At 36.1% G+C, this 19,780-nt stretch overlaps 1 protein-coding gene across 8 annotated transcripts in view; it reads left to right on the top strand.

The window, feature by feature from the left end:
* The window catches only part of CCDC88A (coiled-coil domain containing 88A), a 128,125-nt gene that overhangs the window by 8,836 nt on the left and 99,509 nt on the right, over nucleotides 1-19,780 (top strand). The window lies entirely within an intron of this gene.

The raw sequence follows: 19,780 nt of genomic DNA, 5'->3' as shown, positions 1-19,780 counted from the left end.
GCATGTGGGATCCTCCCGGACCGGGGCACGAACCCGTGTCCCCTGCATCGGCAGGCGGACTCCCAACCACTGCGCCACCAGGGAAGCCCAGGAAGGACATTTTAAGTAAAGAAAGTAGCATGAAAAGAAGCATGAAAATGTGAATAAAAATGGAGGAATCAGGGAACTGTAGGATATTTTATATGGCCAAAGCAGAGATTGTATGCTTTTTGCACATGGGAAATGAATTTGAAGAGGTGGAGAGTGGGAAGCTGTCTTTTAGATACCATGTTGGAAGATTGAGTTTTTTCCTGTGGAGATGTATATTCATTCAGGCCCTCTCCAGAGAAACAGAACCAACAAGATGTGTGTGTGTGTAGAGAGAGAGAGACAGAGAGAGTTAGATTTATTTTGAAGAATTGGCTCATGAGATTGTGGAGGCTTAGTCCAAAATCTAATGGAGTGGGCCTGCGTGAACTCGGGCAAGAAATGCACTGAGTTCAAAGGCAATTTTCTAGCAGAAGGTCAGTCTTTGTTCCATTAAGGCCTTCAAATGGTTGGATAAGGCCCATCCACATTATGGAGGGTAATCCACTTTACTTAAAATCCGTTGATTTAAATGTTAATCTTGTCCAGAAAACACCTTCACCGAACATCCAGAATAACAATTGACCAAATATCTGGGCACTGTTGTCCAGCCAAGTTAACACATAAAATTAACCATCTTAACTAGTGTTTCTTTAATTGGGTCCACAGGTGTTCTTGGGAGTCTTTAGGAATTTTTATTTTAAAAATATTTTTTATTTTTGGCTGTGTTGGGTCTTTGTTGCTGCACACAGCCTTTCTCTAGTTGTGGCAAGTGGGGGTTACTTTTTGTTGTGGTGCGCGGGCTTCTCTTTGCGGTGGCTCCTCTTGTTGCAGAGCACGGGCTCTAGGCGCACGGGCTTCAGTAGTTGTGGCACGCGGGCTCTAGAGCGCAGGCTCAGTAGTTGTGGTGCACAGGCTTAGTTGCTCCACAGCATGTGGGATCTTCCCGGACCAGAGATAGAACCCATGTCCCGTACATTGGCAGGCGGATTCTTAACCACTGCGCCACCAGGCAAGTCCCTCCCACCAGGGAAGTCCCCAGGAATTTTAATGTTTGTGTTTTCATGTCAGTAGTTTAAATTCTTCTTCAAGGGGTAATAATAATAAATTTCTTTTGCAGTGATAATTCACAATTGAAAGATTTTTTTTTCATAGACTAAGATTAGTTTCTTAAGCCGTTTTTTCAAACAGGGGTCTTTGACTCTTAGGATGTCTATGGACAGATCCTCAGAGATTCTTGATTATTTGTTTCTTTAAAAGGTGTCACTACTTTACTCCAGCTTGAAAAACAGTAATATAGGCTACAGAACATTGGAGGAATTGAAACAGATAGCATTTGCATTTTAGAAGGACTGATGTTGGTGCTGATGAGGTCCAGAACAGAGATAGAAACCACACTGATGTAGAAAGGATATGGAAGAGAGATAATGCTGATGTGGTGGGACTTGGTTACAAGTTTGGTATGGAGCACAAGAGGAGTGTGTCTAGGATGATTATCAAGTTTTTCACTTGGGTGAAGAACGGATGGTAGTGCCTTTTTAAGTAAGGCATTATGAAAAGTTGAGGGGAGGGGAAATGTAGAAAATAATTTTGAGTTTATTTTGGAATGTCTGGTGAGCAGTGAGAAGTATCTTTTGGGCAGGTGGATATACGTAGGTCTGGTGCTTAGAGGAGAAAGGTTTAGAATAGAGATAGAGATATGGGAATTAGCTTTTAAGTTTGTAACAGAAACAAAGGACATAGGTGTCAAAAAAAATACACAAGAGGGGCAATGACATATCCTAGGAAACTGCAAGATTAAAAGGCTGGAGGTTTGAGGAAAGTGGACAGTTTCACAAGGCTGCTGGGAGGAAATCACAAAGGGAGTCAGTTAAAGATGAGCACAAGTATTGTCATGAGGGTTGATGGCTTATTTGAGGTTTGGAAACCACACATTCAGTCAGCATGGTTGAATAACTTACTAGGGATGCTTAGCACTAAGAAACTGACAAAAAGATCTGTGGAGTTTATTCAAAATTGGGGATTGATATGTATTATAAATGTGGGATGGGAACATTCTCAGGTGGGATAGTTGAAATGAATAGAGTGTGAGCATTAAAGTGAGGAGGAAAGTAAGTGTCATCGGGGGAGGCTGATAGAGTAGAGTTTGCAATAATGAAGGAAGAGTAGGTTTAGAAGGAGTGAAGAAGTGAGACAGAGTGGTATGGGATATTGAGGTCAGAGGGCACTTTCAGAATTTGAGATTTTTGGAGGTTGCAATTCTGAATGGTGATTTAGGGCCACAGTTAGACCATGGTAATGGGTGGATAAAATGGAATAGAGTGAAGATAACTAAGGTTGAGAAGGAACTTATTTCCTTATTCTTTATGAAGCTATGACCTCTCTTTTTTTAAAGGTTTAATTTTATATTTTTATTTTTGGCTGTGTTGGGTCTTTATTGCTGCACGCGGACTTTCTCTAGTTGTGGTGAGTGGGGGGCTACTCTTCGTTGCGTTGCGTGGGCTTCTCCTTGTGGTGGCTTCTCTTGTTGTGGAGCACGGGCTCTAGGTGTGCGGGCTTCAGTACTTGTGGCATGCAGTCTCAGTAGTTGTGGCTTGTGGTCTCTAGACCGTAGGCTCAGCAGTTTTGGTGCATGGGCTTAGTTGCTCCGTGGCATGTGGGATCTTCCCGGACCAGGGATCGAACCCGTGTCCCCTGCATTGGCAGGCGGATTCTTTTTTTTTTTTTTCTTTTTTCTATTTGAGGTAGCTATTATTTTTATCCTCACTTAAAAAAAATTATTTATTTATTTATTTATTTATTTATTTTTGGCTGTGTTGGGTCTTCATTTCTGTGCGAGGGCTTTCTCCAGTTGCGGCAAGCAGGGGCCACTCTTCATCGCGGTGCGCGGGCCTCTCACTATCGTGGCCTCTCTTGTTGTGGAGCACAGGATCCAGACGCGCAGGCTCAGTAGTTGTGGCTCATGGGCCCAGTTGCTCCGCGGCATGTGGGATCTTCCCAGACTAGGGCTCGAACCCGTGTCCCCTGCATCGGCAGGCGGATTCTCAACTGCTGCGCCACCAGGGAAGCCCCTGCAGGCGGATTCTTATCCACTGTGCCACCAGGGAAGTCCCAAGCTATGATCTCTTGATTACCACTAGAGGTAGACGTAAGTACTTTGAATTAAAATAGAAAGCTGGACAATAAATAGCTCATTTTAACAATGTTATAATTAAAGAAAAAAATAATAGTAAGGAAAGAAGACCAGTAATTGGAACTTTTATTAGTGTAATCTGTGTATTAAAAATGAAACTTTGTGAAATATCTCAATGGTTTTTCAGGAAAATTTTTTAAATGATGTATTCTTAATGTAACATACTTTCCTAGTGATAGCTAGAAAAAAATTTTTGAACTTCACATTACCATTGACAACATGACTGTTTCCTTTCCCTTCAGTGATAAAGGACCAAGGATGATGGTTTAGTTTTAGGTGTTGAGTCTTAGTCCTTGATTAAGACCTGGATTATTACAAAGTTGTGGAGAATGAGAAGTGGAGAAAGACCAGTGGAGGTAATACTCCAATCCATTTTTGCCGAGACTGGTTAAGAAAGGGTAAACCACAATGAAATCCTAGTTAATTTGAATGTTCAGTGAGAATGAAGTGTTGTTTACTCATAATTGAAGGCTAATTTAATTTTCTCCAACTCTTTGTTTAAAATCTTTATAAATGAATTAAGCTATTGATATATTTCTACCTCTGTGAATAGAATATACATGTGATGATTCATAATATTCAGTATCTTATTTTATTGTTTTAAACTTAAGTATTTGTGTTAGGTATTGAATATATATAACTGACCAAGATGAATCTATAGCGAATGGTGAATGATCCCAAGCATGTATTTGGAAATAAATCTCTGGTTATTAGTGTTTTTCTTTCTTTCTTTAATTTGTGTGAGTTTTACATGTTTCTTTTCAGTGAGAGTGTGTGTGTGTGTGTGTGTGTGTGTGTGTGTGTGTGTGTGTGTATTAGCAGGTGTAGATTAGGGAATCCTACTGTTTATAAGTTAGTTAGAAGTTTGGTTTAGCTTCGAGGGTTATGGATAATCAGGGAAGCCTAAATAGGGAGGAAACTAGATTTGATTCAAACCTTGAAGAATGATTGGACTTGGTTGCCATAGATGAGAGGAGGGTGTTTTAAGCTAGGGAAGCAGCTTGAGGAAAAAGCATATTATGTATATTTATTATTTGGGAGATGATGAGGGGACTAGCCTTAGTAGAGGATCCACGTTGGAGAACCAGAGTAGGCCAGCTTATGGGAAACCTGAAAATTAACTACAGGTAGTATAAATTAGGCTGCATATGGCAGGCATTGGAGAGCCATTTAAAATGCCTTATTAGAGGATTAAAAGTATTATTTTAGGAAAATAACTTTGGCATTAGTTTGCAGAATAGGTTGAGTATGGAATTCATTTGTTTATTCAATTTATTGAGCATATGCTAGTGGGTTGGCCAAAAAGTTCGTTCGGGTTTTTCATAAAATGTTATGAAAAACCCGAACAAACTTTTTGGCCAACCCAATATTTACAGTATTGTAAGTACTGAGAATTATACCAGTGAATCAGTGGAATCATTCTATCAGTGCTTGATGAACAGGTAAGGAAGATAGATGGTTAGTAATGGATGTCATTTATGCTTTTGGTGTTGAGGTCCTAGTTCAGGGTGAGCTGTATGATTGGAGGAGCAAATTCAAGAACTACTGCAAAAGAATTGATGGAATTCTAGGTATAGTGTGTGAAAAGGAAGAATGAAAGATGAGGCCAAGGTTAAAGCTGAGTAGACAGACTGTATTTAAAATTATATACTTATAGGAAAAATGATGTGAAGTTTGGATACTATTTTGCATGAAGAAATAAGGATATTTAATTTCTTTTTATTTTTCATAACTTGCAACTAAAACATTTAAATGTGTAAGATAGTCTTGTGTTTTGACAGTGATGCCTAATTTTTTATGAGAAACATTTCAATTGCTGTGTGTTTGTGCTCTTGTTTAAATTCTCATTACTATTAGTTAATGCATATTTCATCTATGAATTTATTTAGTAAAATAGTTTTAGGATGTGTTATTACAATTCTTTTGGGCTTTTGGAATGCTTTCAAGTCTACATTTATGGGATATAGCTTATGTAGGAGATTTAACAATTCTCTGAAAATTAAGTTGCCTTTTCTTTTTGGCTGTGCTGCACGGCTTGCAGGATCTTAGTTCCTCCTCCAGGGATTGAACCTGGGACCTTGGCAGTGAAAGCGCTGAGTCCTAACCACTGGACTGCCAGGGAACTCCCATATTACATTTTAACTGTTTAGAATTTAGCGCTCATTATGGCTTACGTCTGTTAATTGTGAGGATTTAAAGTTTTGTCTGTGCTAATAGAGGTTAAAACAGTGTTTCAGAGTTTAGGTAGTGCTGTCTTCAAATTTTTCTGTTATCTGAGAATATTCATGTAATTACTCTGTTTTGCACATTATTCTGAAGACATAGGCTGTTGCAGAGTTATTTACTCTGGTCTTCTTTGCATAGTTCTCCAGAGTTTTGTTTGTTTGTTTGTTTTTAATTCTATTTAAAAAATTAAATTCTTAAATTTATAGAGAAATTAAGCTCATTATTTATTGAGTATTGCACATTTTTCTTTTGAACATCCCATTATTCATGAACTTTGCTGTTCCCAGTCACTTTTAACCTATTCTAAAATCTTAGGTCATCTGTTCCTCTATTAAAAACTAGTGACCCATTTTATTAAATTGGATGTCCCCAAAACAGTTTATTCCTCCTGGGCCATTTGTAGACCATCTTGCCTATTAATCATTCCTTACCTCCCTATTTGTGTGTGTTTCTTCTAACTTCGTTTTCAGTTGATCACATCTTTTTTAATACTACACTTGTTTTACGTGTGGCTATTTTTTCTCTTCTATTTTACTTCTTTTTACTGTATTTTTTCTTTCATTTCTGTCTGTCCTTACCAGTGCCTTTTAAATAGGCATCTATTATTTTGCTTTTAATTGGTGGGCTTATAATGAAGTTAGCTTGTGATCCTTTTGGATCACTTTTATGGTGTCCTGAAAAGGGCATATTAAACCAATATTGTTTAATAGAATTCTGCTCTTTATAGAATTCATATTCTTAGAGTTACCCTTAGAGTTATGGGGGCTATTTTTTTTTATTATTAGAAGAACTGATGATGAAAAAGTATTTTCTTATCAAATTTTAAAACTTCTTACTTCAGGTAAGATTCTATGATTATATATTTTAGTTCATTAATTAGAAGAGATTGTACATTGGAAAATACTTTTTAAACTTTTTCATCATTTTAGAGGGCTTTATTGCTTCTCAAAAATGACAGTGATACCTGTCCCTGATGATTAATCAAGTGAACTATTTGAATTACCCTAGGAGGGTTTATGGACTTCAGGTTAAGTATCTTTAGTGAATCAATAGTGTGGGAGTGAAAGCCATACTGGTTAATAAGTCTGTCACTGATCAAGGAAAATACCTAACTACATATCAGCTCAGTTTGATATTTCTTGAGTCTCTAGGACTGACTGGATCTGGAGCATATACTGCCCTAGGATACTGATTTAAACAAACTTCTGTGACCCTTTCTTAAGGCTTAAGGACAGTGGGTGAAGGTTCCGTCCCCAATCAGTGATGCTCGTTGGTGCTATATAAACAATTTTTGTTTCAGTGACTGGCCATGTGGTTGACCACTGCATAAATGAAGATTCTTTTAATTTATGAAGGCACTGTTAAGCATAATACTAAGTCCTCTGGTTTCTATAATCAAGAACAGGAGTTGATTTGCCTATACAGTGGTTCTCAAAGTGGGATCAGCAGACACCTGGGGGTCTGTCTGGTTCTTTGTCAAGTCAAAATTATTTTTATAATAATATTAAGATGTCATTTGCCTTTCTTGCCTGTGTTGCAAAAGCAATGATGGTATGAAAGCAAAGGTGGGTAAAATTGCTGACATCTTAGCATGAATCAAGGAGTAGTACCAAGTTGTGCTGGTAGTCATTGTATTCTTCACACTTTGTACTTGTGTTTAAAAAGAAATCCAGCTTCACTTTAAAGTGCCCTTGATGAAGCAGTAAAAGTTATTTTATTGAATCTGACCCTTGAGTACTGTACGTGTCTTTTTTTTTTTTTTTTTTTTTAAGGCGGCTCCACGTGGCATGCAGGATCCTAGTTCCCCGACCAGGGATCAAACCCGCGCCCCCTGCATTGGGAGCGCAGAGTCTTAACCACTGGACCGCCAGGGAAGCCCCCCTGTACGTGTCTTTTTACATTCTGTAGGAAAAAATGGGAAGTATGCATAAAACACTTCTGTTGCCTAATGGAATATAATGATTATCTCAAGAAAAAGTACTCATGATTTTTTGAGTTGCAAGGCCGAACAAGTTTCTGTTTTGTGGAACCTTAACCACTGGACCGCCAGGGAAGCCCCCCTGTACGTGTCTTTTTACATTCTGTAGGAAAAAATGGGAAGTATGCATAAAACACTTCTGTTGCCTAATGGAATATAATGATTATCTCAAGAAAAAGTACTCATGATTTTTTGAGTTGCAAGGCCGAACAAGTTTCTGTTTTGTGGAACACTGGTTTTTTTTTTTTTTTTAATTTATTTATTTTATTTTTATTTATTTTGGCTGTGTTGGGTCTTTGTTGCTGTGCGTGGGCTTTCTCTAGTGGCAGCGAGCGGGAGCTACTCTTCATTGCGGTGCGAGGGCTTCTCACTGCGGTGGCTTCTCTTGTTGCAGAGCACGGGCTCTAGGCGCGCGGGCATCAGTAGTTGTGGCAAGCAGGTGCTACTCTTCATTGCAGTGCGCGGGCTTCTCATTGCGGTGTCTTCTCTTGTTGCGGAGCACGTTTAGAGCGCGGGCTCAGTAGTTGTGGCGCACGGGCTTAGCTGCTCCGCAGCATGTGGGATTTTCCTGGACCAGGGCTCAAACCCGTGTGCCCTGCACTGGCAGGCGGATTCTTAACCACTGCGCCACCAGGGAAGCCCTGGAACACTGTTTTTACTCGAAAGAATGACTGACAGACAAACCATAGTTATTCAGGCTTGAGTATTCGGCACTTTTTCAAAAATGAATAAAGTGAACCTATCACTTCAAGGAAAATAACTGATACTATGTTTGTCAGTGATAAAATTGAATTATAGAAACCATCAGCTTGGTAGCTTCTCAATATTTAAAGACTTTTCTAATGAGATTGGAGGTGATAAAAATCAATGTAATTTTAAAATATTGAATAATAAAATGTGCAGCATATGGAAGATCGTATAACTCAATGAACCAATTTTCCAAATGACCAATGCTTGATAAGAAATCATGCGTATGTAAAAGATCCATTCAACATGCCAGATAAACCAATGGATTTTAATGTATAACAGTAAGAAAAGTTCATTGATGAGGGTTTCGGATTCCAGATTTCGTCCAACCTTTAAAAAAGTACCACTTCACTGAATTTAGGTAGTATCAAAGAAGAATATCAATAATTATCTGAAAAGGCTATTAAAATACTCTTCCTTTTTCTGATTGCATGTTTATGTAAAGTCAACTTTTTTCATATACTTAGACAGAATAATGTATCACAACACATTGAATGTAGAAACAGATTTAAGAATTCACATGTCTTCTATTAAGCCAAACATTAAAGAGGTTTGAGATTTACTAAGTTATGAAAGAATGTCACTCCCCTCTAAAATTTTTACTGTTCTTGAAAAAGATAGCTACTTACCATAAAAATGCTCTTTATGTTAACCTATGAGTTTGTTATTTTTAGATGGACTAATAAATTATTTTTTACTTCTTAATTTTAATTTCTAATACAGTAAATATAGATAGATGTATCTCACATAAATAAAAGCTCCTTAGAGTTATCAGTAATTTTTAAGAGTGAAAAGAGGTCTTCAGGGGACTTCCCTGGCGGTCCAGTGGTTAAGACTTCACCTTCCAATGCAGGGGGTGCTGGTTTGATCCCTGGTCAGGGGGTAAAGATCCCATATGCTCGTGGCCAAAAAAAACCCAAAACATAGAACAGAAGCAGTATTGTAACAAATTCAATAAAGACTTTAAAAATGGTCCACATCAAAAAAATCTTTTAAAAAAAAGAGTGAAAGAGGTCTTCAGACCGAAAAGTTAGAAAACTGCTAGACTGATATTTGAAGGGCTCATGTTGGCTCATTCTAAGAAGTAAAGGGTAGATCTTTAGTCATTTTATCCAATTCAGATAAAACCAGAGTTAAGTGTATTGGAGTTTTATTCTATTTGTGTCCATTTGCAATTTTGAAGTCAAATCATTAGTTCTGTTTATTCACTGTTAAATCAGTGAGTATGATGCTGTACTGCTAGCTCAGTCTTGGGCTAACTAGAAAATGTCAGATATTTCTTCAACTTTCGAATCTTAAATTATGAGAATGTACAGAAAGGGGGTTGGGCTGTGTCCATAATGTCTACGTGGTAATTATGTAGCACAAACCTCTCCAAGAATGCCTATTCAGTCATTGTGAAGATCAAATTAGTTAACATATGTGAAAATATTTTGTAGATATTTAAAAGATTATATATTAATATTAGGTTTTATTGTTGGCCTGTTGGCCATCATGCACAATGATTGAGCTTGTGAGAAGGGGGAGATACTACTAAGGTGAAGGGATACTTTTTTTAAAACCACTTATTTCCCTGATACGTTACTACTTGGATAACCCTAAATGTGATGATATTTACCCAGTTAATAATTTTTCATAAAGCTATCATATTGGTATATGTACATTTGAAGTCAGATATGCAAATAACTTACTTATTTCAAAATGTTTCGAGGTGACATGTAAATACTATGTGGTTATATGTTTCATAATATAAGCTATCTCAAAAAATGTTTTAAAAACCCTGTATACAACTAGCTTTAAATTAGAATGGCATTATCAAAAACATGAGCACATGTAGTTGTTAAGCACCGACACTAAACAGATGGTTCAAGAGGATACATAAGAGGTTTGAAGTCTGGGTAGAAGAGCATAAAGCCATTAAAACTATCAGATTTCTGTTTCTCATAGATATTAGTCAATAAATAAGTAAAGACATAATCCTTGGTTATATAAGGACCAAATCTTAGACTACTAGTGTTGCAGAATTACTGTCTTTTCCTTCCTCTTTTACTCTAATTTAAAAATTACTGTATACAGTGGTAGATAATACTATAGCCTGTTTATTGAAATTAATGTATCTTGTCATAAGTAGGTCATTTATAAATGTGAAATTGCTTGAGGCTGTCTTTTACCGCCATGTTGCATTTAACTTCTGGTTGGACAGATTTGAGCTATATTGCTAGGCTATTTACCTCTAAAGCTTTTTTCAGTTTTCATCTTATAAGAGGAAATGGTCGATTTGAGATTATGTTGGCTTAGAAATAGTTGTATATAATTAGAAAGGTATTTGCTCACCTATCACATGTGTATCATTCAATAGCTTATCTTTTATTTTAAAAAAAGGTCTTTCCAGAGATAAAGTCTTTTTTTTAAAAAAAGGTATGCTTTCAAAAAGAGCTTAAAACTTCATTAATTATGATTGTCTATTCTGAATTAATCTTTGTTTAGCATTTTAAATATTAAACATGAAGGATATTTAGAATACTGAGTAGACTATAATTTCTTTTTAGAGAATTCTGGACTCATGCCAAGTGTGTTTAAATTTCTGTACTGTAACTTTTACTGTGTAAAGAAATAAACCTTAAAATACATGCAGGAATGGAGTGCTTTCTGTATTTACATAAAATACATACTTTTTACAGAAGAAATGTTTTATATTGTTTTATTTTCTTATGCATAGTCTCACACATCTTACCACCCTCAGTCTCTAGCATTGAATCTCGCATATATAGCCTCATATTTTTCCCTAGAAGTAAATGAAATAGACAGGCTTCATGAAACAGAATTCTTTGTGGGTGTCTTTTCCCTCTTTAAAAAAATGTTTTACATGGTTAAAAGAATTGGTTAATACCAAAAGGTTCATAATAAAAAACAGCAATCCCTGCCCTAACTTACATCTCAGTTCTGTTCCCCAGAGTAAAAAGTTTTAACTTTTTTTTCAGCAGTTTCTTCTGTCGCTTAGCCCCAAATATAGTGAAAAAATGCCTACCCTAGTATTTATTTTATTTTTTTACCCTAGTATTTCTTGGTTTATCCCTTTTAGGCATTATCTACTGACTTCCCGATAATAGTAGGTGAGATTTTAGCCTTTTTTATGTCCCATCTCATTATTTTCTTACCCTGTCCTTCTAATTTGTTTCTTTATTATAAGTTTAGTTAAATCAGTAATCAGTATTCACATATAATGTTTCCTTCAGAGGCAGGTAGTGTATCATTATTACATTTTTCTTTTTTCAAAAAATGGTACTTTCCTAAAGTTACTAATTTTCTTTATCTTGGTGTTTTTTTTTTGGCTGCATTGGGTCTTTGTTGCCGCGTGCAGGCTTTCTCTAGTTGTGGTGAGCGGGGGCTACTCTTCCTTGCAGTGCGCAGGCTTCTCATTGCGGTGGTTTCTCTTGTTGCAGGGCATGGGCTCTAGGCATTCGGGCTTTAGTAGTTGTGGCACGAGGGCTCAGTAGTTGTGGCTCGTGGGCTCTGGAGCGCAGGCTCTGTAGTTGTGGCGCACGGGCTTAGTTGCTCTGCGGCATGTGGGCTATTCCCGGACCAGGCATCGAACCCGTGACCCCTGCATTGACAGGCGGATTCTTAACCACTGTGCCACCAGGGAAATCCCATAAAGTTACTAATTTTCTTGATTTGCATAATTTTCAGTAAATCCATCCTTAAGTGTTCAACTGTTTTTCATGGGAGTTGAGATTAAGACTTTTCAGGCAGTTTCACCTGACGGAAGTCCCTCTCACATAAAGAGATCATGTTCTTGGGGTCAAAGGGCCTGTTTTCATGATCCTAACATATGTCAGTATGACCCTAACTCAAGTTAAGCGTGAATCAAATGGGAAACCCAAGCCTAGTAATCGAAAGTTTATTGCTCTCTAGGTCCATAACTAGAGTGCTTAGCAGTTACCTTTTTCCCAGATTTCTAAAGTAATTTCATCTGATATCCTTAGTATATAAAAGCTGAACTGTTCCCTCTTTTTATATTCAGAATTGTTTTAATTGTTATAAACAAACTTTCTCAGAGGCTGAAGAAACTTAATATAAAACTTACAGATTTTTTTTTTTTGTAAAAGAAAATTCATAAAAGATTTTGAACAAACCAAAATTCTAAATTCTTAAAACTTGCTAATTCTTAGAAGAGCTTTATGCAAAGGAGACTATAGGCCTTTCTGTCAACTGAATAAATTTTGAAATATCATATGAGGAATGTTAGACATAAAATTTTAAAAGAAACTTTAGGACTTAATTTAAAAAATCACTTTAAGCACACAGAGAAACTTGGTAACAATTCTGTCAGGGCAAAGGTAATATTTACATTATAAAATTTATTAAAGTGGGAATGAAATCACACATGTTTTTTGGGATGTTATACATCCATTCCAAAGTATCATCCAAATTATGTATTGTCATGTAACAGTGGGCTTGCACTGTAAACTTGTACAGTTTTTTTAGTTTACATACCTCTTCAGTAGTAATATCAAAACTAAAATCTTTTTAAAATATTTGTCATCAGGATTAAATACCTAGGTTTTTAAATAAAATATTACTGTAATGAACTGGAGGGAGGAAGGAAATGAATATTCTTTAGTTTGATTAATCACTCTGAAAACGATTAGGAATATGCTCAAACAATATAATAAAAACAATGATTTATTGTATACGTGCATTTTATAGATAATATTGCCGAAACCTTTTTCTTTCTGTCTTTTCTTTGTTGTCCTGAATGATAAGAGAAAAGGTTGAAAGAGAGAGTAAAGGGAAAAAGTTGTAAGAGCCTAGGTAAATTACTACTTTGGACTTCAATTTTCTGATTTACAGTGAAACTAGATAATCTCTAAAGTATTTTTTAGGTCTAAGTGTTATCATTTAGGAGATAGTCATGGGTGAGAGGTAATTTAAAGGAATTCAAATATAGAGTAAGGAAAATAGAAATAAAAAGAAGGAAGAAGACTAGAGAGAAAAGATATTTACTGAATGTCCGTGATTCCAAATGAAATTTACATAACTGTAGTATACCTAACATTTTTACTAGGGTTATTCCTACTCTCTTTTCCCAGTTACAAACATACTTTTCTCCACAGTGATAACGTGACTAAACTAAGCTCTTAAACATTAAGTAATATAGCCACAGTATGTACTCAGTGAGGATTTAACTTACAGAACATGTACCAAGTTGATTACATAAAACAGGATTTTCCCTTCAGCTCTCTGAATTTTTAACCATGACCTCCTGACCATGCTGTTGTCTTTTCTCTGCCATGACACATGATCTGACTGCTGCAGTATAGTCTCCTTGTTTTTGTAAGTAACTAGTTCTGGGTGATACCTTTACCTAAGAGACCCACTTTTCCACTTATACTGCCATTTGCTTTTGGCAATTCATTACTCATTATTTGCTTTAAGTATAAATCAGTCACAAGTTGGATTTAACTCACTTTACTATTACTCTTGCTTGTTCTGTACATCTCAAATTGTGGTTTAGGACTCTTGTTACTCAACTGATCTTTGGGACACAAACTTAGTAGGGAGTGTCTAGTCCAGACTGCCAAATGAGTTTTTAGCTTGGAGAATGTCATTTCATAACTCTTAATAGTAAGCAACAATTTTTAAAACACTGTGCTTAAAAAAAAAACCACTGTGCTTTGTCTCAGATCATTTATTCTTTTTATTTATTTCAAACATTTGGTTAGGATATATGCTAATTTTTAGAGAATAAGATAAGGTCCCTGCTGTCAGGGAGCTTACATTCTAGTGAGAAAGTGAGAGGCATAAAGGCAATTAGTATTGGAAGACCCATGATAGAATGATGTACCAAAAACGGGGATTAGTTGTTATACTGTGGGGTGGGGCTGATGGAGTAGTTAGTCTAGGATTGTAAGGATGATTCAGTGTTAAAAAGGCAACAATGTATTTCACTACATTAACATATTAAATGAGAAGAATCAGATGGGAGTAGATGTAGGAAAAATTCAGCACCAGTTAAGATGTTGGATAGGAAGAGGAGGGAACTTAATTTGAAGAAAGGTATTCATCAGAAAATTACAGTGAACATTATGCATTCGTGGCAAAACATGAAAAGTCCCATGAAATTTGTGAACAAGATAAGGATAGCTCTTATCTCCATTATTATTTGTTAATACAGTAAGTAAAGGAACAGAAATGAGATGTATGATTGGAAAGGAGAAGATAAAACTGTCATTTGCTGACAGTATTTTTTTTACTGAGAAAATCCAAGAAAATGAACTGAATAAACTAAATTTTGAAAGGTGGTCAGTCAGAAGTGCAATATACAAAAACTACAGGTTTCCTATTATACACTAGCAATGACCAGGTAGCCAATGTGATAGAAAACAAATCTATTTCACAAACAAAAACCCAAGGAGGAAGAAAAATCCTGCTTAAATGTAAAGACATTTGGGGGGAAATTTTAAAATTTTACTAATGCAAATGTCAGTCTTTATCAAATTAATATTTTTAATAAAATCCTAATAAATCTCAACAAGCTTTTTCATAGAATCTTATAAATATCCTAACATTCATAGAAAAGAGCAGCATGTATGACTAAGCAGGACAATTTACTTGTTATTTATTTATTTATTTTAAGCAGGACAGTTTAGAAAGCAAAAACAAAAGAGAGGGAATTGCTCTAATAGAATCAGTATGCCAATAAAGGTATAGTAGTATTTAGAAGGTTTTAATGACATAGGAATAGACAAATGGGTTAAAGGAACAGAATAGACTCCAAAAGTGTATCCACACTTACATGGGAATCTAGTATGATCGTAGAGATCAGTGGGAAACAATAAGCTCTTCAGTAATTGATGTTGGGATAATTGATTATCAATATGGATAAACTACAAATTTTATTGAGGAGAACCTGCAAGAGTACCAGCAAACAACCTGTTAAGAGTTTAGCAGGGTTTCTAAAAGATAAGAGCAATACACAAAAATTGATTGCATTTACATATCAGTAGTAACCTACTAGCAAATATATTTTTAAAATGTTACATTCACACTAACAGCAAAAACTAGAAGGTATTTAAGACTATAGCTAATAAAAGGCCTTCCTAGAGAAAATTATAAAGTGGTTTTGAAAAAGGACTCGATGGATATGATCCCAAAAACACAGCAACAAAAGCAAAAATAGACAAATAGGATTGCATTAAGCTAAAAAACTTATGTGCAATAAAGGAAACAGTCAACAAAATGAAAAGGCAATCTCTGGTAGTTATAAATGTAATTACAGTAATAGATTTTGATCGACTGATAATTATGGGGAATGATGAGTATATACTAATGTAAACAAACAAACACACATAAGTAAATTGAAGGTAGGTGAATATCAGATTATTGACATAGTTTCAAAGTATGTCTTCACAAAATAATAATTACAAGAGGAAAATAGTAACTATAATGGAGAAAACTGGCAGATACCAGTTTAGTCAAGTGATAAAAGTGAATATCATCACTAATGGGCTAAATTGAAATCATGTACCACCTCTTGGGGTGCATTGGAGAAGATCAGAGCATCTCTTCTGTATTTTTTCCTGTCACAGATACATAACCTGAACTTAATTATGAGTAATATACAATTTAATCAGACAAACCCAACTGAAGGACGTTCTATGAAAGTACTGTCCTGTAACCTTTTAAAGTGTCTAGGTCATGAATTTCAAGGAAAGATAGAAACTGTTCCAGCTGAAAGAGACTAAAGATTGCAATTCAGATTACTGAATGCAAAGTGTGGTTCTGAACTAGATCCTTTTCCTATAAATCCATTCCTATTTGGAACAACAAACTTGAATGGATTCTAAAGATTGGATTATAATCATTGTATAATTGTTAATTTCCCAATTTTGATAGTTTGTACAAGATAAATACCAAAATATTTGTGGACTATTTGGTATCAGGTCAGCAATTTATTCTCAAGTGGTTTAGGAAAAAGGCTGTACTTGTCCGTGCAACTTTTCTGTAAGTCTGATATTGCCCCATAGGTCATTTAGTCTCTTTCATTCATTTCAGGTTTTTTTTTTTTTCCCTCTGTGTGCTTTGGAATTTTTTTTTTCCTGTGTATCAAGTTCACTAACCTTTTGTTATAGTTTCCTATCTTCTGTTAAGCATATGCAATGAATTTTTCATTTCAGATACTGTATTTTTTAGCTTTAGAAGTTCCATTTGGGTTTTTAAAAAGTAGTTTACATTTTTCTCCACATAATGTTTGTTTTTTTAAGTCCTTTAGTATATTCATAACAGCTGCTTTGAAATCCTTGCCTACTCTTTCCATGCTCTCTTTCATTTCTGGATCTGTTTCTATTAACTGTTTCCATTTTCTTTCCTGGTTACAAATCACTTTTTTTTTTTTTTTTTTTTTTTTACTTCTTTGCATGTCTAGTAATTTTTTATTTTATATTGGACATTGTGATTATTACGTTGTGGTGTCTGGATCTTGTTCTTTAGCAGTGTTGAATTTTGTTTTGGCAGGTTGTCAAGTTACTTGCAATCAGCTTGATCCCTTTCTGTTTTGTTTTTTTGGCCATGCTGCATGGCAGACGGGATCTTAGTTCCCTGACCAGGGATTGAACTCATGTCCCCTGCAGCGGAAGCACAGAGTCCCAACCACTGGACAGCCAGGGAATTCCCAGCTTGATCCTTTCAGTGCTTGTTTTAACAGCTTTGTTAGGGAGCTTCTGGAATAGCTTTTACTTAACTGCTAGTTTAGTTCCAAGACACGACTCTTCTGAGGTCTCTACTAATGCTCTAGGCATTTACTCTGGCTGTTCGGAACTTAAATTCCTCTGCACTTTGTGAGCTTTGGGTGTTGTTTAGCTTCCAGCTTTTCTGTGCCTGTACTCTGCTCAGCCTCCTGGAGTTTTAGGGTACATATGTATAACTTAGTATTTAGCCAAAATCTTAAGGGCATATTTTGGGAGCTTTTTGTTTGTATAGCTCCCTTGTGTCTGGTATTCTTTAACTCCCTTGAACTCCAAACTTTGTCTCCTCAAGTTCAGCGAGACGTGGGCTACCCCTCCTTATACCTCATCCTGGAAAGTACCTTACTGCTTTGCCAGGGATTACAGTCTTGCATTACTTGCTGTTCAAAGTCTGAAAGTAGTTATTTTGTATGTTTTGTCCAGTTTTATAGTTCTTTTTTTAAATTTATTTTTATTTTATTTTATTTTTAAAATAAATTTATTTATTTATTTTTGGCTGCGTTAGGTCTTCGTTGCTGTGCGCGGGCTTTCTTTTTAGTTGCAGTGAGTGGGGGCTACTCTTCGTTGCAGTGCGCAGGCCTCTCATTAGGGTGGCTTCTCTTGTTGCGGAGCATGGCCTCTAGGCGCGCGGGCTTCAGTAGTTGTGGCACATGGGCTCAGCAGTTGTGCCTCATGGGCTCTAGAGCGAGAAGGCTCAGTAGTTGTGGCACATGGGCTTAGTTGCCCCGCGGCATGTGGGATCTTCCTGGACTAGGGCTCGAACCCGTGTCCCCTGCATTGGCAGGCGGAATCTTAACCACTGTGCCACCAGGGAAGCCCCAGTTTTCTAATTCTTGATGGCAAAAGGGCAAATCTGGTACTAACTATTCCTTCCTATTTGATCTTTTAGCTGAGTTTAGTTGTATTATTTTCTCACTTAGTACTATGAGCAATCTCAGTGTAGATGGTTGAGCTGATCCATTGTCAGGGATTGACAGTATGAATGTGATCAAAGGACAGAAGGAGCAATGTTGGGAGGGCTGGCAAGAGAATAGTTGAAGTAAAAGCAATAGTTCTCAGAGTATGGTTTGAGGATCCTTTCAGAGGGTCCATAGGAGTTTTCTACTTCTAACTAAATATCCATGTGAGGCTGATTTTTTCTTCATATACATGAACCAAAATAACACAAACAGTAGATTGAATGCAGAAGCAAAGATGAACATCAGCCTCTTCTTTTAAGTTAAACCAGATATTAAAAAGATTTGTAAAAATAGTGAAACAATGCCAGTCTTCTCACTAAAATTTATTTTGGTTTGGTATTTGTAAGCATGTAATAGGTTTATTATTTTTTTAATGAGTTAATAAGTAAACAAATAATTGTGAAATTTTCTGTTTTATTTTCTAATACAGTAAATATTGATAAATATAGCCCACAAAAACAGAAGAATTGCTGAAATAAAGCACCATGAAGTGCTGTCTAAGGAAGGAACTGAAGGCATTAGGAGTGCAATAGACAGTGTTAAAAAAAGGAAGGGATTAAGGAATGAGAGGTTTCTGTTCAGTTCCTATTCTCTATTGGATAAGTGTCAGTTTCTTTACTTCTCTGCATTCTTTTGTGGAGGTGCCTGCATTTAAAGTCGTAGGATAGTACTCTGTCCCAGCAACTTCTTAGGTTTCTGATTTATGATACTATGCACTCAGCCCTTGCATAGGGAATCCTGATTTACTGTCTGCCATTTCACCTGGCAATGTCTTTTTCTAGTTTGCCCTCCTTGTCCTAATGAGGAACTAGATCATCCTTACTTATGTTCTGGCATTAACTTACCCTTCTGTTCTGGTGCCACCACTTTTACTTAAATTTCCCATTCTTTAACAAAAAATTTTAATTAAAAATTTAAATTTTCTTGAACTTTATTGACATACAGTTGACAAATAAAATTGTACTATATTTAAAGTGTATATAGTGGTGGTTTGATGTATGTATACATGTGAATGGATTCCCACCATCTAGTTAATTAACATGTCCATCACCTCACATTTTTACCTTTGTGTGTATGTGAACATTTAAGTTCTACACTCTCAACAAATTTCAATTATATAATACAGTAGTTATGATGTTTTACATTAGATCTTTAGGCCTTATTCATCTTACAGCTGAAAGTTTGTATCCTTTTTTCAACCTCTCCGTATTCCCACCCAACTGCCCCACTCCCAGACGCTGGCAACTGCTTTTCTACTCTCTGTTTCTATGAGTTTGACTTTTTTTTTAAGATTCTACGTATAAGTAAGAATATATAGTATTTTTCTCTTTCTGGCTTATTTCACTTAGCATGATGCCCTCAAGTTTCATCCATGTTTTCACAAATGGCAGGATTTCCTTCTTTCTCATGTCTGAATAATATTCTTCTCTCTATATATACATGTGTATGTGTGTGTGTGTGTGTGTGTATGTATATATATATATATATTTCCTATGTTTTTTATCCGTTTATCTGTTGAAGAACATTTGGGTTGTTTCCATATCTTGACTATTGCAAATAATGCTGCACTGAACATGGGAGTGCCAGTACCTCTTTGAGATCCTATTTATTTCCTTTGGCTTATATACCCAGAAGTGGGATTGCTGGATCATATGTTAGTTCTATTTTTAAGTTTTTGAGGGACCTCCGCAGTGGTTGCACCAGTACATTCTCAACAACAGTGCACAAGGGGTTCCATTTTCTCCACATCCTCACCAGCACTTAGGTCTTGTCTTTTTGATGATTGCCATTCCAACAGGTGTGAGGCTCTTTGTGGTTCTGATTTGCATTTTCCTGATTATTAGTGATGTTGAGCACCTTTTCA

This window comes from Physeter macrocephalus, chromosome 12 (assembly GCF_002837175.3).
Source record: "Physeter macrocephalus isolate SW-GA chromosome 12, ASM283717v5, whole genome shotgun sequence".
NCBI classification, from domain to species: Eukaryota; Metazoa; Chordata; class Mammalia; order Artiodactyla; family Physeteridae; genus Physeter; species Physeter macrocephalus.
Note: the sequence above shows the minus strand (reverse complement) of the source record. Positions and strands in the feature narration are given on the sequence as shown.